Raw genomic sequence first — 6,000 nt, forward strand, 5'->3', positions numbered from 1 at the left:
GGTACATGCCCTTGACCTGAATCAACTTGGGACCTTTCAGTCCACAGGCCGAAGTTCTATCCACTGAGCCAAACCGGTTTCGGCCTTCTTCAGTCTTGACCCTTGAAGGAGTTCGTCTTCCACCTTAGCTCCCTGAGTGATGTGGTTGGGTTTATTCATCTCTGAACATCCTAATCTGAATGTTTTCTAGATTCGAATTTCCAGTTACAAACTCAGTTATTCACATCACACTTTTTCAGACCCATGAACTAGAAGCCTGTGGGTGAAAAAGGGGCCAATATTATACCTGAGATGCTCAGGAGAGATCTACATGGTGGGCCTTACAAACTCAGAGACAGAAAGTGGCCTGAAATTAAAATTAAAACTTCCTAACTAAAATCGAGTTCATGGTGGGTAGTCACGTCCTAGGCCTTCCTGGACAAAGGTCAATCTTTACCTTAATTACACTGTCTGTTGTCTTTTTCTGCACCTATAATATAACATACCTTTGGAATATCAAAGTAATTTTCTTTTTTCTGAACCCCTCAAAGTACAACCACCGTTCCAGAGCAGAGACCACAAATCCCCTCATTGTTATTATCATGATTTTTGTTAACTGTTAGCTATCTTATACACACCAAAGGAAAAGAAGTATGTGTTTATTCATTTTTAAAAATATGTTTTTATTGATTTTTAGAGAGAAAAAAAAGGAGAGGAAGAGATAGAAACATCTATGAGAGAGAAACATCAACAATGATTGACTGCTTCCTGCATGCCTCTTGCTGGGAATGGAGCACACAACCTGGGCATATGTCCTGGCAAGAATCGGTGTATGCTCAACCACTGAGCAACACCAGCAGGCAAGTCATTTTACTCTTAAAAATAATAATAATAATAATAATAATAATAATAATAATATATATATATATATATATATATATATAGTTGATTTTTTACAGAGAAGGATAGTCAGAAACATCGATGAGAGAGAAACATCGATCAGCTGCCTCTTGCACACCCCCTACTGGAGATGTACCTGCAACAAGGTACATGCCCCCAACAGGAATCGAACCTGGGTCCCTTCAGTCTGCAGGCCGACCGACGCTCTATCCACTGGGCCAAACCGGTTTCGGCAATTCATTTTCCTCTTTATACAATCTCATAGATTCCCCCTGCCCCTGCTTTGCTTTCTGCTGCCTCCCTAACCTATCACCAATGGATTTTATGTAATCTCTTTACACCTCCTCCTTTTATTGTAATTTATAAAATAAGATGCAAAACTGCCATTCTCTGGCACATTTTCTCAGCCCATTGAGATTTTGCTTGCCAACAATCGTCCGTTAGACTCAAATAAATTCATAAACTTTTTTACAGGTTTGGATGTTTCCGATATTGGCAAATTATTTGTCCTTATCATTCATTCACTGAGCAAATAGTTAATGAGCACCATATCTTGAGTAGCATGGGCTAGTGAAATGAGGGGGTGGATAAAAAAGACCAATAAGGCATGGCGGCTGCCCACAAAACTCACTCACAGGGACAAGAGACATGGTAACCAAGCAACTATGATTCAATCCCTTATGTGCACTGTCGGGGACAGGCAGAGCCTGTGGGAGCAGGGATGCGGGGCACCCGAGGAGACATCTGAACAGAAGCTTAAAGATGGAGGGGGGAATTTTCGATGCAGAGGAAAGGCCTGGCATCCCAGGCAGAGGCACCAGCTGAGTAAAGACAGGAAAAGCCATAGGCTGGTACAGGTTGGTAAACCCAAACATAGAACCCAACCCGTGCTGCTGGGCTGTAGGGTCAGGGTAGAGGTAGGAAGAGGGAATACAAGAATGAAGAAGTAGACAGTACCTACAGCACCCGCTCACCCACCAGCAGAGTTTGCCCTTCAAAAACAATGGGTAGTCTCTCACTGGTGTTATTCAGGAGGGTGGCCTGCACTTGTGCTTTTAAAAGATTGCTATGACCCAAGTGTGGAGGATGGATTCGCAGAGAAAAATAAAACTAGAGGCTGTGGGGTTGCTGAGAGGAAGTTGAGAGGAAGTTGGCAGGGACAGGATGAGCTAGGCTGGGGACTATTTTAATGAGCTGTTTTATAACTCCATGGACCGGTTAAGGATCTGAAGACAGCACGAACCACCTCGTCTTTGCTCTCGAAAACATTGAATGTGTACAGACACTTAACATTTCCCATCAAATATCAGGGCACACAGCAGATAAGCACATACTGAACCTCCTAGGAATGCACCCGGAAGACACGGGGAGGGGAGGGACAGGACCATGTGACTGAATGAGTGCAGTGAAGGGAGAAGAGGGAAGAGACTCATCTACATATAGCTAGTTAGCAAATGTTTACCCACTATTAAGAATGAAATGGTCTCTATCCCAGTAGAGTTTACAACCTAATGGGGAGACACGCGCTAAACAAACAGCCAATTCGTTGTTAGAATAAATACAGAAAGGAAAAGGACAGTATTTTCTTCCCTGGAGTCACACTGCCCGGCTCAAATTCTGGCTTTGCCTCTCATTAATGATGCGACCTTGATAAGTTACATAACTTCTCTGTGCCTCAATTTCTTCATCCGTAAAATAATTATACTAGTAGTTTCTACCTCATAAGGTCTTCATGAGGAGTAAATGAGTTCTAAGTGGACATGCTCAGAAGAGCTCCTAACATAGTGCCGTGTGTGTATGTGTGTGTGTGTTGTGTGTGTGTGTGTTGTGTGTGTGTGTATGTTTGTTAGCCATTACCGTGAAAACTTTCAATAGGAAGGAGGGATCTATTTTTCCTTGGGCGTTAGGGATGGATTCTTTGAGGAAGAGGTGTTTGTGAGGAAAGCTTAACTATGTGTAGGGGAGGATGGGGAGAGAGTCCTGCGGGAAGAAGCTGTGCAAAGGGCCTCAGGCAGAAGATACAGCTGAGAGCAGAGGTAGTAAAGTCCTTTGTAGCAGGGCCCTGAGGGAAAGCAGAGGGACTGGGGAGTAAAGAAGGTGGGTGGAGGATAGACTCCACATTAAGGATCTAATTTTCATCCTGCAAGTGATTGGAAGCCACTGACAGATAGCCTGAGAGTGACAGGATGACACTGGAATGTTAATGTGACCTGTGTGGATGCCCAGTGGAGAATGGAGTAATGTATCTATGAGCAATTGCAGGAAGACGAGTTAGGGATAGGAGTGCAGGCAGGCATCCAGAGGGAATGGAGGTGGTGCTGGTGACAGTGGAGTTGGGGAGCTGTGGAAGCTTCCAGAGTTTTTGGGTAGTATAATCATAACAAAGATGTGTGGAAAAGGAAGGTAAGAGACAGGGAGTACTAGAATGGACTCAGAGGTCTCTGTGCAAACAGGCAGATAGTGACTTTCACAGAGAACAGGGGAAGCCAGAGAGGAATCGGATGGGGAAGGAGTGAGGAGGGGGGAAAGATAGAGGGGACATGAAAGTGAAAGCTCCACGTTAGACATGTTGAGATCGAGATGCAGATGTTGGGTAAGCACTTGGAAGCCTGGGTTTGACTCACATGGAGATGGGAAGTGGGCTGTGGAGAGATGACCATGGAGACTGTGGATGAGGGGAGGTTTGCCAGGGAGAGAGAGAGCAGGAAGAGAGGAGGAGTGGCCCAGGATGGAACTCCAAGGCACAGCCACAGCTTAGGGCCGCATAAAGACAGACTCTGGACAGGATGAGGAGGGAGGAGAAAACCCAGGGGAGTGGCTGTAGGGAAGGAAGGCAAGGGAGAGTTTCAGGAAGGTGGGGAGAGTCCACGGGGAATGCTCTGAGAGGTGGGACAGGACCAGAACTACCGGTTCTGGTTTAATGACAGGTGGGGGGATTTTGGTGGCTTTAGGAAGAGTGCTACTTCCGTGGAATGCTAGAGAAGGTCAGATGGCAGTGGTCACTGAGTGAAGGAGGGCTGAGGGAGGCTGAGGGTCCTTTGAGAGTTTTTTGTGTGAAGGGGGGGGGAGAGAGCGTCTGTGAGTGAGGGTCCCTATGTGTCGTGAGGTGAAAGAAACTTGAATGTGTTCAAAGGCTGATAGGAGATCAAAGGGAGAGAGATCAATGAGGGGTGCAGGAAACAGGGGAGACGATCAGCAAGGATGTTCACACGCACATGTGAGGGGTGGGACCAGGCAAGTAGGTGGGGGGTTGGTCTGGGAGAGGAGGAGGAGGATGGCTTCTCCAGAACCCAAAGAAGGAACAAAGAGAGGACGGGTGCAGATGTAGATGTAGGTTTGCAGTGGGATGTTAAGGGAGATTTCATCTCGAACTTCTATTTTTTCTGCCAAGTGGGAGGCAAGGTCTGCTGTGAGCGAGGAAGAGGTGGGGAGGAGTTGGAAGGAAGGAGGACAATGAGCGTTCAGAGAACTGAAGAGCAAATGTGCCTACAGAATCCCTAATTGCTGGAGAGTGTTGCCAACCTAGTTGAGGGCGGTGGTCATTCACTTATGTGTGTCCTGTCCTGTTCTGCTGAGCGATTTGCCTTCATAGTTCACCTACCTGGATATAGGCAGGGGGAAAGCTCTTAGTGGAATTTATCCAGGCCTAGGGCTTTGCCAGCTTGGAGGGTGGGCACAGGGGTCTAAGTGTTGGCCAAAGAGATGCCCAGGCTCTGGGCCCTGGGATCTGGGCGGGGAGGGCGGTGGAGACAGACAGGGTTAATTTTCAGGGAGACAGGAAGCCATCCTGGGCTGGGCTGCTGTGAGGCTGGTAATCAGGAGCCTGAGCCAGGAGAGGGTTGGCAACTTGAATTGATGGTGATGCCCAGGTTACTGACTGGATGGCTAGATGGGCTACTCACTGAGACAGTGAACAGGTGATGAGCATATAAAACAGTGCATTAAATGAGAAGGTCAAAGACATTTTCACCCTTCCAAGAGCTAATTTCACCCCCTTGGGGGCATTATCGCCCCAGGAGAATGCACACCTTAATAGGATGTAAATCCTCTAGAGGCTGCATCCCAATCAATAAGTATTGGCAACTGCAGGGGTGCCTATAGCCCGTCTTCTGAGAGGAGAGGAGGCAGAGGCCGGCGTACCCTGAGTATGGGCCTGGAAGCAGGAATGTGGAGGATTCTGGAAGGCAATGGAGAAGGAACCAGGGGCTGAGTCCTTGGCTGACCTTGGAAGAAATGGAGGACTGGTATTAAATTAAAACACACACTCACACACACACACACACAAACACAAAACAAAACCAAGCAGGATGGTCTAATTCCTCCTGTCTGGCAACAGGTTGTTTGTTTTTGTTTTGTTCCTAATAAAATTCATTTGAGGCACTTAGGCCTTGTCCTCGGCTCCTGGGAGGCTGGCTCTTTTGTGGACAATTTCTTTATTTCCTTGATTTTCCAAATCATACCCTTCACTGAATTGCCGCAGGGCCCAAGCACAAAATTAAAACATTAAACTGGTAGAATATAACATGGCAACAATTAAGACAGCAGCAAACAAAACAGTGCATTAAAAAAAAAAAAAATTAGCTTCTGAGCATTTGCCTACCCGTTAGAAAAATATGTCTTTGTTAGTCGTGGAAGCCAGAAGCTTCCAAACCACTCGACTGGGAGCGCCTTAGCAAGCAGCATGCCTTAGTCATCTTGACTTCTCCAGCAGGGCACAGCGAGGGCACTCAGAACATGAGTGACGCAAGGACTGTCAGCAGGAAGGGAAGCTAAGCAGGTGGGGCATTATCCCCTTTTTTTCCCAGCAGGAGTGCCTCCCTGCACAGAGGTGGGAGGTAGGCACCACGATACGGGGAGGGTGCTGGGCCAGGAGAGAGGAAATTACCCTTTCTGCCTGGCTCTGCTGCATGACCTTGGCCATTCTCTTGGCCTCTTTGATCCTCATCATTTCTTTCGGTTGAAGGGGTTGGAAAGGGCTCCTTCCAATATTGGAACTGTCGAGTGAGGGGCTCATCTGGGGAGGTTGCCCTCGACCCCAGGACCCAGAGATAGTCTCTTCCTCCACTTTAACAACAGGTTCTCCCTAGACCAAGTCCCCTGGGCCAGTAAGTTTCCCATGGC

Source organism: Pipistrellus hanaki (assembly GCF_964339955.1).
Source record: "Pipistrellus hanaki genome assembly, chromosome: 5".
Taxonomy (NCBI): Eukaryota; Metazoa; Chordata; class Mammalia; order Chiroptera; family Vespertilionidae; genus Pipistrellus; species Pipistrellus hanaki.